The sequence below is a fragment of the Pseudopipra pipra genome, chromosome 27 (assembly GCF_036250125.1).
Source record: "Pseudopipra pipra isolate bDixPip1 chromosome 27, bDixPip1.hap1, whole genome shotgun sequence".
Lineage (NCBI taxonomy): Eukaryota > Metazoa > Chordata > Aves > Passeriformes > Pipridae > Pseudopipra > Pseudopipra pipra.
The window spans coordinates 703,612-717,578 of record NC_087575.1 but is presented as its reverse complement, the minus strand read 5'-3'; the positions used below and the strand labels follow the sequence as shown (position 1 = coordinate 717,578).

At 52.9% G+C, this 13,967-nt stretch overlaps 1 protein-coding gene across 1 annotated transcript in view; it reads left to right on the top strand.

Moving 5' to 3' along the window:
- Positions 1-7,455: 7,455 nt before the first annotated feature.
- The window catches only part of ADAMTS10 (ADAM metallopeptidase with thrombospondin type 1 motif 10), a 56,085-nt gene continuing 49,573 nt past the window's right edge, over positions 7,456-13,967 (top strand). The window contains exon 1 of the mRNA XM_064637658.1: positions 7,456-7,995. The gene's annotated coding sequence lies outside the window, so the exon portion shown is untranslated. The remainder of the gene's footprint in view (positions 7,996-13,967) is intronic.

The window sequence follows — 13,967 nt, the reverse complement described above, 5'->3', positions numbered from 1 at the left end:
GAGACTTTTTAGCAAAGGCTCGAACTCCAGCTCTGCCTGGGTCTGACAGAAGAAGGTTATTGAGGAAGGCGACATAAACCCTGAGCCTGGAAACTTTCTGACACGCTGAGGGGGAGAGAGAAGCTTTTGGCTGCTGCTGGCAAAAAGAAGAGAAATAAAAAAAAGAAAAAAAGAGAAGCTGAAGAAATTAAAAGGGGGAAAAAAAGAAGAAAGAAGGGAAAACGCTAGAAAAGGTAAAACACTGTTTTAAAATACTTTTTCCGGAGGAGACTCTTTGAGGTTGGAGTGGGGTGGTCTGGGGTGGAGGGAAGGCGAGTGTTCTTTGAAATCAGAACCGTCTCCCTGGAGAAGGAATGAGCCCAAAGAGAGCATTGCACGCTGGAAAAACATTTATGAGAATGAAAACCATGTTCACCCTTCTCCAACATTCAGAGTTTCCATAAAAACGCAGGGTTGTGTTTCAAAGTGTCTGCAGGCAGCAGGAGTCAGGCATCTGCTCTCCTGCGCTGCCTCCCTCACCTCCCCCAGCCCCACTCAGCTCCACTCCACCTTTTTTTTATTGTATTAAGCATGTTTTCTGCTCTAAAATATCGTTCTCTTCAGCCCAGCTGCCCTGGGCAAAACTCTCAATTACAGAAAGCAACAGTTCTAATCCCCGTTGCAGAATGAAACGTTCCTTGCTGCCTTCATTCCTGAGAATAAACACATCTCGCGCTCCCTCTCCCTCTTTTCCCTGTCTCTCTCCATCTTCAGGAGCTGCAATGCCTCTCTCCCTCCTGCACGATGTGGTCAGAGGATTATAAACCGTCTGCCCTGAAAAAGTTGCAATGTCATTGACTCCCTGTGCATCCCCAGGATTTTGGCCCTGCTGCACTGGTCATATATTTCTTTGCTTTGATTATGTTTTAAAGGGCTTTTTAAAAAAACAACAACAACAACAAAAACAACAACAACAAAAAACCACAAGATCAATCTCTCAGAACATGTTATTTTAAACATCAAAGTAAATATTAGTGATGGTGAAATGCCAGAAGATTATCTCATTAGAGATGAAGGAGCTGGGCTATAAATAGAAAAGAGTTTATAAAATAACCTTGGCAAATATCTTCCAGAATCAACCAAGAGGGAAGTGTGGAGCAGTGCTTGAGGCAGGTACCCTCTGTGTCAAAATTTCACACAGAGGCTCATTTTTCGGGGATTTCTTTGGTCCAGATATAAATTTCGGGGGGAGTGTGTTTTCCTGTTTCAGTCCCTGCCACTCCCCGTGTTGGTGGGGACATCTCAGCCCCACCAGAGCTCTGTTCCTTGCTCAGCCCCACCAGGGATCTGTTTCTTGTTCTGCTAGTTAATACTCTCGTTAGCAGAGCTCATGTGGTGACAGCATGTGATGTAGGGCACGGTGGGCGATAGCAGGAAGAGTTTTGAAGTCTTTGTTCCTTTCTGGTCCCCCCCCGATGGGGATGGTAGAAGGGGAAATGCTTTGTGGGGTGCCCAGGTGGTTCCCCAGCCACTGGGATGTTCCCTCTGCCTTGCCGGGACTAGTCTGAAACGCCTCCGTCAGTGAGGCTTCCTCCAGTTCTCGGGAGGTTGTTCCAGTGTCACAAAGTTTCTCCATATATGGAACGTGCTGAGTGCTCCAGTTGCTCCATCCTCAGCCTCCCGTTGTTCCTGCTTCGCCCCACGGCAGCACCCTCTGCTTTCCTCCCCTCCTGAGATCCCCGAAACCTCCAGTGCTTGTTGGTGCATCTCCAGTTGCATTCCCTGAGTGGCTGCTTGTTGGGTGGAATGGGAAAGGTCCTGTCATCTCCTGTAAATCATGCTTTTCCCAGATAAGGTGGGGGGGGGGCTGAACTGTTTCATTTGGCACAGGAAGACCCTGATAAGCCCCAGCTGAGACGGTGAAGTGTCGCCCTGAGGGAAGTGTTACTGCTCGACATTAACAGTGTTTGCAAGTCATGTAAGAGAGGCCACAAACCTGTAACATGAGAGGCGCTGTTATCACTGATGGCTCCAGGCCACCCAGAGACTGTTGGAGAGGAGGGACTGTCCTTATCATCACGTGGAGCCCTGGGCTCCACTGCCAGGAGGAGCAGGTCCATGGAAGGCTCCTCAGCATAGGTTGCATCAGGCCCACCCAGGGGATGCAAACATTTATCTAAAGCTTATCTGAAACCCCCAACTCCAAAAACCACTTTTCTTGCCAAGTTTCCAGCAATTAGTTTGTTCCAAGCCAGAAGCACCACAGGATGTGTTTGTCACGTCCTGTCCTGCCTAGATCTCTAGTTAACACAAATTAACTTAAAACAAACAGAATTGGGACCAAATTCGTCAAGTTTTAAGAAACAATTCACTGGTGATGGGATGATGTCAGCTCAGATGTGCTGAAGATATGCAAGCCACAAAGATCTTCACTTGACCCCGTGTTTGCAGGGCAAGTAGTGACAAACATTTCTGGGAATCTGTAAGGTGGGATCTCATGCAGAGACTGCAGAGTGAGAAACATGGAAAACCACCAGCCTGGATACAGACCCATTTTCCAACACTGAAGGAGGTTTAAAGGGAGATCATGAAAGCAAGTTTTCCCATCTTGGTTACTATGAGTGCCTTCAGTTAAGTCTGCAACAAATTCAGGACTTGGGAGATTCTCCATGGAGAAACTCTGTCAGAATGTTTTAGCTCCATCTGACTTGAGTGGAGCAAAGTCAGTGGCATGTGTGAAGTGCAGGGTCTCCATCCAGTTCCTTCATTGCTGCTGCTCTCTTACCTTCTCTATCCTCCCAGGCCTTGGGGTGTTCCATGACTGACTGTTCCAGTGTGTTTCACAGAATCATGGAATGGTTGGGTTGGAAGGGACCTTAAGGTTCATCTCATCCCACCCCCTGCCATGGGCAGGGACACCTTCCTGTATCCCAGGTTGCTCCAAGCCCTGTCCAACCTGGCCTTGGACACTTCCAGGGATGGGGCAGCCACAGCTGCTCTGGCTCTATACTTCTGTTTATCGCTCCAATCCACTGTTATTGATGTTGTGTTTCCTACTCTTAAAGGGAAAATCAGTTAAAATGAATCTATTCCTGAACTCAAACACTCCTAAATGTTGAGCCCAGCTGAGCTGAACTTGCAGGTGAAATCCTGGCCTCCCACTGTGGGAGTTGTGACCTCAACAGGACCAGGACTCACTCTGAGGTGGCTTCAGTTAAAACAAAAGTGGAAAGATGAGCTCAGTCCTATCAGGGTTGATGGCTCTTCATTCCCTGGCCATGATCAAAGGAGCTCCTCCCCATCTGGGCACAGGGAAAAGCACTTGGTGGCTTTTTGGGCTGCAGTTTCCTCGCGGGGAAGCCACATGTGCTCGTGAGTCGGCATATTTTCTGCTGCACTGTGTCCTACCCCACCAAACCCAAACCAGCTGGGCCATGTGTTTCCCAGAGCAGAGAACCTGCAGGGAGGGAAAAAGGGCCCGTAAACTCTCTGCACAGCAGATCTCACAGAGTTTAAGAGACTTCAGGGAGCGGGGGCCTGGAAACAGTCTGCAGATCTGTGAGGGCTGGAGGGAGTCCACACCCGATGAGGTCTGCAAGGCTTCATCCCACAGGGTGCACCCTCTCCCTGCAGAGCTCTCCTGGCATGTGGCAATGTGTTTTGGGGTCTGTGGGTGCTCACTGTCATAGAATCATGGAATATGCTGAGTTAGAAGGGATCCACAAGGATCATCAGCCCAACTCCTGGCCCTGCACAGACACCCCAACAATCCCACCCTGTCCCTCAGAGCGTTGTCCAAACCCTCCTGGAGCTCTGGCAGCCTTGGGGCCGTGCCCACTGCCCTGGGGAGCCTGGGCAGTGCCCCAGCACCCTCTGGGGGAAGAACCTTTCCCTGGGATCCAACCTAAACACCCCTGACACAACTTCAGGCTGTTTTCTCGAGTCCTGCCCTTCACAAAGGGGACCCAGGGGTGGTTTCATGGGGTTCCCATGGTCTTGCACAGACCACCTGCTTGGCCATGTCACCAAATCACTTCTCCTTGGTTTGTCCTGCTGTGGAATAAAGCCAGTAACATTCACCTCACAGGGAGACTGAAAGGTGGGAGGCCATGGGGATGGCCAGGGCAGAGCTGAGCCGTGTGTTTGTTGTGCTCTCGCTGCCCCAGGAGGCTGGTGCTGCCTGAGGGAAGCACAGAGCCAAGCAGGCACAGCACATCAGGACAAGCCAACTCTCTGGCCATCTAGAGCTGCTCTCCCTGTCTCTGTGTCACCATGATGTCACTTCTCTGAGTGGTTTTGATTTCCAGGAAGGACAGTGAGGTCCAAACCAGCTTTACTGCTTTAGGGTCCCACTCCACAGCTCACAGCATTTCCTCCACTTCAGTGACTCCCTGAGACAGCCTGGGTTAGGTGATCCTGATCTAATGTCAAACTTAACCCTGTTCTGAGAGTGGGCTGGGATCAGTGACCCCCTTGAGTCCCTTCCAACCTCACTTTGATTCAGCCTGGCAGGACCAAATCAGCACAAGGGGAGCTGGAGATGGGCAGTGCTGTGGATCCCTTCCCCTGTCCAGGACTGGGCTCTTGCTGGGTGCAGAGTTAGATGATGCTGGGCCATGGTGGTGGTAGAAAGAGCTGCTGATCCCAGTGCTCACTGCAGCTCCCATGGTGCTTCTTACAGCCCTTCTGGGTAGCAGAAGCCACCTCAGATGCTCTTCTTAGGTGATGAGAGGGGCTGTAATGGGGCTTCGTCCTGCTCTGTAGCACTTCCAGTCTGATGACCAGACATGTCTTTGTCAGAGGCTCTCAGCACAGCACTACAGATGTTGCCCAGAGAAGCTGTGGTTGCCCCATCCCTGGAAGTGTCCAAGGCCAGGTTGGACAGGGCCTGGAGCAGCCTGGGCTAGTGGAAGGTGTCCCTGCCCATGGCAGGAGAAAGGAGATCTTTAAGGTCCCTTCCAATCCAAACCATTCTATGATTCTTTGATTCTGTGTGTAGGGTATGGCCCTGCCCTATGCCCAGACTGATGAAGAGTCAAATTTTGGTGTGTGTGGGCTGGGACAGGTCTCTGTGAGCTGTAACTGTATGAAACCTGCTACTGCCTCAACTGGGACCAGCAGCACGTCCCTTCCTCAGAGCAGATCCCTCCTGGGGAGGGCCGGTGGTGGTTGGGCAGGTGAGTGGAGCTGGGTTTTGGCATAGGAGGGTGTTTGTCTTTCTGCAAGCCCCGGGCTCAGCGCCGTGCATTGCTGAGTTGTGTAAGCACCGGGACTGCTGGAGGGGAGCTGCGGGAGCCAGCCCTGCTGGGATGCAGATGGCTGAGGCTGCTTCCCTGCCTGCCTTCCCTTCCCTCCCGAGGTGGGAGTGCTCCTGGCCTTTCCCAGAGCCTGGGGCAGTTTCCTGGCGTTCCAAGCCCATCAGAGCTTGGAACTATGTTGCTTGCTCCGTGCTGGGGAAAGCGGTAGGAGCACGGGGAGACCTGCTCGTGTGGAGTCCCAGGAGATGGGGGTTCTCTCCTGGCTGTGCTGAACCCCACAGAGAGAAGGAGCGGTTAAGAAGGTAGAAGGCAGCCACGGAGACGTGGAGATGTCAGATATAAAAATGGCATTTGCACATGGCATATCCACAGGTATTGGCAGAGCGTGATGGCACACAGGGGTGCGTGGGCATCAGCCACAGACGTGCCTGCAGGTAACGTGTATCCTCATGCAGATAGTGTGTACCCATGTGCACATAGTGTGTGTCCACGTGCAGGTGGTGTGTACTCGCGTGCAGATAACATATTTACATGAACAGATAGTGTGTATCCATGTACAGTGTGTATCCACATGCAGATAATATGTATCCATGTGCAGATAACGTGTCCACATGCACATAGCATATATCCATGTGCAGATAACATGCAGCCATGTGCACATAGTGCGTATCCATGTACAGATAGTCTGTCCATGTGCAGATAACATGCATCCATGTGCAGATCACATGAACCCAAATGCAGACAGTGTGTATCCATGTGCACAGTGTGTATCCATGTGCACAGCCACACACAAACAGCTGCAGCCATGCCCTGTTTGCACGTGGATGACACATGTGTACTTCCATGCACAGTCCATGTGTGTGTTTGGTGGGGCGAGATGCACTTTCTGTTAATGACTGCTCGGTCCTCTTTGTAATTGTGCTGTTTGTGCCTGGCTGGAGCCAGCAAGGAGAGTGGTGGCAGAGGTCCAGCAAGTCTGGGTCACATGGAGCAGCTCCAAACTATTGCATAAGTCCCGTCTGAAAGTGGACCTGCTTGGTGGAGTCATCTCCTTAAAGCTAAAGAAGTCCAAGGCTGGGAGCTCTGGGCTGCTTGGTGGCCACCTTCCTTCTGCCTGGAGCTGGCTGGTTCAGCAGCTCCATCAAGGCTTACCCTCGTGCCTGACACCCTTCCCTGCGGGTGATCCCAGCTGGCACTTCTCTCCCACTTTCCTGTTGAGGACCTCCGAGCATTTTACCACACTTGGAGCAGTGCAATGACCCCAGCTTTCAGATAGGGCCAGATCCTTATGTAACACAGAGATAGGATTTCCAGAAAGCAAAGCAGGCGGTGTCAGAGCAAGGTCGGTGCTCTCAGCTCTCCACTCACATGCCCTCACTTGGTCATGGGCTTCTTTTGCCCCTTTGCTGCCAAAATTAAAGACCCTGCTGAATTTTGGAGAGGAGCAAGGGGCTAATTCAGTCCTTTTCTCACTCAGATCACTGAATAGACTTGACTGTAAAACAATTCTCGTGTTTTAGAAAAAAAAACTACTCCCACACAGTGCTGGAGGGAGCCCAAACCCCTGTGAAGTTGTTGTACAAAGGGATGGAGGGTGTGCCCGACTTGAGCACAGCAGGGCCCAGCTGGGGCGGCACAGAGAGCCTGGGAGAGGGAGCTGGTGGTCTGAAGGCAGGGAAGGTGTTCACCCAGGCTGGCACCGGGGTGCTGGCAGGGGGGTGAACACCCCAGATCAGACCCCTCACTCCTCAGGTTCAGACTGGCAGCATCAGTCTGGATTTCCCACGTTGCCTGGTTGGCACCTTTGGATGGGGTTGGAGCTGATTTTAACAGTGTGAAAGCAGCATCTCTCCTTCTGGCAAGCTCTAAACTGGACCCCACAGTGGCTGGGATGGGTGTCTGCAAAAAACTGCTCTCAGGGTGAGGTGAAACAGCCCTTATGAGCAAGGTGGGCTGCAGGAGTGTTGTGGGTCCCCTCTCAACTAGCAAGGAAGGGAAAGGCAAAGCCCTTGTCCAGTGTGGGATTGGGATCATGAGCAACGCGAGGGATGGTGAGGGGATCCGAAAGGGTTGCTGTGCAGGCAAAAGCAGTCCCGTGGCTGGAGGCTGTTGTGTTCTGCTGAACAGTGATAACTACATGTTTCTAATTCTTTGCTCGCCGTGCCCCCAGAGAGGCCACGCTTGGAGCAGCAAAGCAGATTACGGTTCAATCCTTTGTTTTCTGTTCTGCAGACCTGTGACTTTAACCCATTTCTCGCAGTTTGCAGATGCTCCCAGCATGACCTGCACGGTTAATGCTGATTTCTGTGGGTTTAACCCATAGTGCTACTCTAGAGCTGAGAACTGACTTCCCAGTGGAAGTCCTGTCGTGCTGGCAAGATGACTGCAAAAAGACTTCTGCCATCTGCAACTCAGCATGTTTTGGACTTGGCAATCCAGCCAAATATTTTGTCAGGAATACCAGGACATTCTCTTGCTGAAAGCCAGGGAGGTCTCGGGAAGCTTTGCATCCACTGCTGACCCTGTGCTGCGGGAGGAGCAGAGTGATGGGAGAGCAGGGCTGTTTATTGTGTCCTCGGGAACGCGCAAGAACCTGCCAGGAGCTGGGAGCTGGGGTGGGGACTGCACACCATGAAACACCCACCGCCTCAGGGGAGTACAGAGGGTGAGAACCCCCAGCCCTAAGCAAACATAAAACTGCATCAGCAAGTGAGGGACCTGCCTTGTGCCATTCCCTGGGGTGAGCAGAGTCGAGGAGGTGAGTGGTGGAAGGGATGGAGAAATGGGGAGATGTGATTTAGGAGCAGTTTCAAGCATTGCTGGTCGGTTGAGGGAGGGGATTGTCATGCTTTGCTCTGACCTGGGGTGGCCTCACCTTGAGTTCTGGGGGCAGCTTGGGGACCACAGTGTCAGAAGGATCTAAAACTGTTGGGGAGTGTCCAAAGGAGGGACACAGGGATGGGAACAGGTCTGAGGAGCAGCTGAGGGCACTCGGCTGGTTCAGCTGGAGCAGAGGAAACTGAGGGGAGACTCCTTGGGGGCTGCAGCTCCTGCCGAGGGGAGGCGGAGGGGCAGGGACTGAGCTCTGCTCTGGGACCAGGGACAGGACCCAGGGAAGGGCTGGAGCTGTGCCAGGGGGGTTGGGATGGATCTCAGGGAAAGGTTCTTCCCCCAGAGGGTGCTGGGGCACTGCCCAGGCTCCCCAGGGCAGTGGGCACGGCCCCAAGGCTGCCAGAGCTCCAGGAGCGTTTGGACAACGCTCTGAGGGACAGGGTGGGATTGTTGGGGTGTCTGGGCAGGGTCAGGGGTTGGACTGGATGATCCCTGTGGGTCCCTTCCAGCTCAGAATATTCTGTGATTCTATGCACAAATCTTTGATTCTGTGATTGTGGAGCACAAGTCTGATGAGGAGCAGCTGAGGGAGCTGGGGGGGCTCAGCCTGGAGAAAAGGAGGCTCAGGTGGGACCTTCTGGCTCTGCAACCCCCTGACAGGAGGGGGGAGCCAGGTGGGAGTTGGTCCCTTCTCACAGGTAACAAGTTATGGGACAAGAAGACACAGCCTCAAGTTGCCCCAGGGGAAGTTTAGATTGGATATCAGGGAAAATTTCTTCACTGAAAGGCTGAAAATAGATTTCAGCTGAGATTTATGGCCAAAACTTGTGGGCCTTCATGAAGCAGCAACAGCAGGTGAGAAGGGGGCTGTTTTATCAGAAAACATGACTTTAAGATCAGCATCCAGGAGCTACAGGCACTGTGAGGTTTGTTGTGTGTCTGTGGTGAGCAGCTATGGCACCAGGCAGTGGGTAAGAGCCCACTGTGCAGAGCAGGGGATGTGTGAGTAGTGGGTAATCTGAAAAGCCTGTCAGTGCTGCTGCCAAGTGCCCCTCATTGCACTGGCATGGCCCCTGAGCCCATATCCCAGTTCCCACTCCATTTTAGTTTCCATAAGGCCCATGGAACAAACCATGTGTTCACAGCTCTTCCCCCCAGTGATAAATTTTGAACTGGTAGGACAACTCCCAGGTTGGAATGGCTGGAGGAGCAGAAATCCCTGCAGTACAGTTTGTAGGAGCTGTTCATTATGGCCACGTTGCTGCCCCTGTAGGGGCTGAAGTTCTGTTCAGCCCCTGGGAGGGTCAAGGGCAGCTGGGACTGAAGGTGACCACAGTGTGGGATGTGACATCACAATAACTCCAATAATCCCAGTGTGGTTATGGGGGGGGCAGTTCCCCATTTTAGAGAAGAAAAAAAATTAACCTTGAGGGCTGGTGATTTTTATTTCTTCATTAACACATTCATTAAAATAACACAGCTCAGAAATGCTGTTGGGGTGAGGTGGTGCAGCTGTGGGGTCCTGCTCCCACTGCTTTCCCACTGCTCTCACTGGGGTGTTGCTCCCACCTCCCGCTGCTTCCCAGTACTCCCAGTGCTCCCACTGGGGTGTTGCTCTCAATTATCCCACTTTTCCCACTGATTTCTCACTATTGTCACTATTCCCCCCCTTCCCCCCTACTCCCACTGCTCTCTCACTGCTCCCACTGTTTCCATTACTCTCTCACCCTTCCCACTGCTCCCAGTGCTTCCACTGGGGTGCTGCTCCCACTTCTCCCATTTCTCCCACTGGGGTGCTGCTCTCTGTTCTCCCACTTCTCCCACTGCTTTCTCAGTGCTCCCCTGTTTCCATTACTCTCTCAATGTTCCCACTGCTCCCAGTGCTCCCGCTGCTCCCAGTCACTGCATATCTGGAAGATGTCACTAGAAGGGCTGAGGGGGTGCCTGGCAAGTATTTCCCCCCCCAAGGGGGGAGATGGAAGCAGAAATCTGTGTTTGTATTTATTTTTCTGTCTAAAAAAAAAGGGGGGGGAGGGGGGAAAGGACACCTGAGCTCATAATTTGCAAAAGTTGGATGAGAAACCTGGAAGCCGCCGGGCCCTGCATCTTTAAAAACAGTTAAATTCCTCTTCTCTGCACTAGGAGGCACCTTGAACCTTCCTCTTGGCCCCGAGCAGAGCCCATCTGCTTCCTATTACCTTCCCAAAACGCTGCCTCTGGAGCCGGCCAAGGAGCCGGGCTTTCAGGGAATTCTGTCTGCAGCCCCGATGTTGAAATTAGTAACAGTTGTCATCCGCTTCGCTCTTTCTTCTCTTTTTGCTTTATCCCAGCTCGGATTTTAACCCCCCTCCCAGCCCCTTCCTTCCCGTGTGTTTTTGGGGTGGGAAGAGGAGACATCGATGGCTCCGGCGGCATCATTCCCAAAGTCCCTCATCCCGCCCGGGCCCGGCCCACGGGTTCACGCGGCGAAAGCCACCTTGGCACAGGGATCCGGGAGCGTCAGCCGCTCCCGCTGTGCCTGCCAAGGACAACGAATTCCTTGGGAAGGAGCGGATCGGAAGCGGCCCAAGCGAGGGAGGCACGAGACCGGAGAGGTCACGCCGTGCCCGGGGACCTGCCCGCGGCCCCTCCATCCCCCCGTGTCCTGCTGGGCCCTCCCGGCTGGTCTGGGCTCCTCGGCATTGTCCGGTGGCCGCAAAGTGAGGTTATGGAAAACTTGAAAGGCGTGGAAGCGGCCGCAGAGTCTCCAGCTCTGTCCTCCTTGCTCCGGGTGCTTCTCCTGCGGGACACGGGCCACCGGGGTCTCGGCAGGGAAGCGCCGCTGGGAAGGGGCCACGTTTTCCCTGCTGTGAGCGGGGAGGAATCGCAGCCGGGCCCTTCCCCCAGCCCGGCTCGCAGGAATTTTGCAGCTGTAATTCCTGACTTGCGCTGCTCCTTCCCCCCAAGGTCAAGGCTGCGGGGTCTTGGCGCCTGCGGCTCCCTCCCGGCTCCTGTTCCGGGGGATGCTGAGGAGCCGGGAATGAAGGGGACGGGCAGAGGGGAGGCGAGGGCACCGGCCCGGCTCCCACAGCGCAGGGTCGCGGAGGGGCGGAGGAAGGACGGGAAACAACGACAGCCTTGAGGAAGCGGGTTCAACAGCTGGAAAACAAGGAAAGTTAGTAGTGTGAAGCCCGGGAGAAAATACACTTCAGCTGAGCAGCTCTCTGCCCGCCGACCTTGGAGCCGTGACAGGATTTAAAGGCTGGAATCTCGAGCTTTAGTAGACGCTGAAAAATGCTGACTTAGGAGAGGGGTGCAGCACGCCCGGCTTTCCTTTCGCCGTCTCCCTTTTCCGGCTCACTTCCCACAGCCCTGGGGGAGCGGGCATAGAACAGCACCCTCAGCAGTGGGCTGTGCCTTGCTGTGACTCTGCCCTCTGTGCCACAGCCTGGGGGTCCTGGTGGGTGCCAGTTGTCCCTGAGTCAGCAGTGCCCTGGCACCCAGGAGGGACAACCCTGTCCTGGGGGCATCAGGGAGGGGATTGTCCTGCTCTGCTCTGCCCTGGGGCGGCCTCACCTCAACATTGGGGCAGTTTGGGGGGACACAGTGAAAAGAAGATCTGAAGCCATTCGAGAGTGTCCAGAGGAGGCCACAAGGATGGGGAAGGGCCTTGATTTGAAGCCGTGGGAGGACACTGAGGGCACTTGGTGTGTTCAGCTGGACAAGAGGAGACTGAGGGGAGACCTCAGTGCAGTTCCAACTGCCGGGGCAGGGGCAGAGGAGGGGCAGGGACTGAGCTCTGCTCTGGGGGGACCAGGGACAGCACCCAGGGAATGGCTGGAGCTGTGTCAGGGCAGGCTCAGGTTGGATCTCAGGAAAAGATTCTTCCCCCAGAAGCTGGTTGGGCACTGCCCAGGCTCCCCAGGGCAGTGGGCACAGCACCAAGGCTGCCAGAGCTCCAGGAGCATTTGGATGATCCTCTGGGGCATATGGTGAGACTCTTGGGGATGGGCCTGTGCAGGGCTAAGGGTTGGACTGGATGATCCTTGTGGGACCCTTCCAACTCGGTATATTCTGTGATTCTGTGACACTACAGATGTTTCTGTCACCCGGATGTGTCCTCATGGACCCACAGTGCTGATCTCAGCACCCTCATGTCGTGGTGGAACAGGGCAGAATTCCTGCCCAACCCGCTTGCCTCCCCCACTTGCTTCCCTTGACCTGTCACAGGGAAACACAGCAACCCAAGATGAGACTGAGTTTTTGCCCCATCAGGCAGTTTATTCTCATGGTGGCTCATAGGATGTACAATTTTTGAGGCCACCATTGTGTTGTGTCCAGGCTTTGCAGAAGAAAACCTGGCAAATGGCTCCAGATGTGACTGGGGAGACCAGTCCAAGGCCTCACTGATGGTCTTTGACCATTTTTAACTGTAAATAAGCACCTAAGTAAGTAAATAGGCTGTTTAGAATCTCAGTATTTAAAATGTGCAACTCCAAATTGTGATTTAAAGATGAACATTTCATCCTTCCAGTCACTCTGTCTAGTAGGGAAAAATCATTGACTTAGATTAATGGCTTTAAGCTGAAAGAAGGGAGATTTAGATTAGATATTAGGAAGAAATTCTTCCCTGTGAGGGTGATGAGGCCCTGGCACAGGTTGCCCAGAGAAGCTGTGGCTGCCCCATCCCTGGAAGTGTCCAAGGCCAGGTTGGATCAAAGGAGCAACCTGGGCTAGTGGAAGGTGTCCCTGCCCTGGCAAGGGTTGGAACAAAATGGTCTTTAAGATCCCTCCCAACTCAAACCATTCTGGGTTTCGATGATAATTATTGGGGCAAGAACCATCTCCCAGATTTCCTCTTACACCTCACCCATGCAGTCTGTGTCCTGTGATGGGTGTTATTCCAGGCCCCACAGCGCAAATTGCATGAATTGCGTAGTAAAGGTGGGAAAACAGAAGTAGAAATAAACTTTCAGGGTTTCAGACTCCCCTGAGGACACGAGGTGATGGGGAGCATGACAGAGCCCAGGAGGAACCAGACTGTGCTCTAGCCAGTTGGTAGCCTTCGCTGTTTAAAACATACAACAGCAGAGCAAGGCAGGGTCTAATAATGTTATTCCAAGTGTTTCCTTACTGGGATGAGGACCACACACATGCCATGGCTGTTGACACCTTTGCAATGAGCACCCTCCTCCCATCTCCATCCTCATCTTCCCAGCAGCTCAGGAGCGTCTGTCCTGCTTTTCCCAGCCATGCTCCAGCAAGTCGAGATTCAGGATATATTTATTTATCTGTCATCTTTGCAAGGAGGTTTATGTTTTGCTACAGGGCTGCTCTGGAGCAGAGCATCACTGCTCAGATATTTGGGATTCTCCGGGCTCTGGTGAGGTATGTGCTGTATTCATCACATACGTCATGGGATCACTGGATGGAAACAAAACCCACTGGCTTTACACAACTCTCCAGCATGATGTGAGTTTGTATAATTGCCTCAGACTGAGTGGGAATCATCTGCAAGCCAAAAATCTTTCACTGAAGCAATTAGCAAACCATTTTAAATAAAAAATGCAATTGGAATCTCAGGATCCATTTGTGGATGGGGCTGAGGGTGAGTTCACTGAATGGTTCCTTTGTTCTCCATCACTTTTTTATGGTTTGACCAATACACTCTGGGAGCAAGTGCTCTTCCTTCTGTGCAGTGACAGTCATTAGGGTGTGTTTTAAATCCAGGGAAACCAGTAGAGATGATTTCTTGGTTGCTGCTGATGCTGTTCTTTCCTGCTCCCCTTTAAGATATCAGGTAACCCAGACCAGGTCACTGTTTGATCTGTGCTTCCTCGTGGGTGTTGCCACAGGACAAAGGGTTCCCACTGATTCTGATCTCCTTTCCTCAGGTATAGGGTATATTCCAGCCCTTAG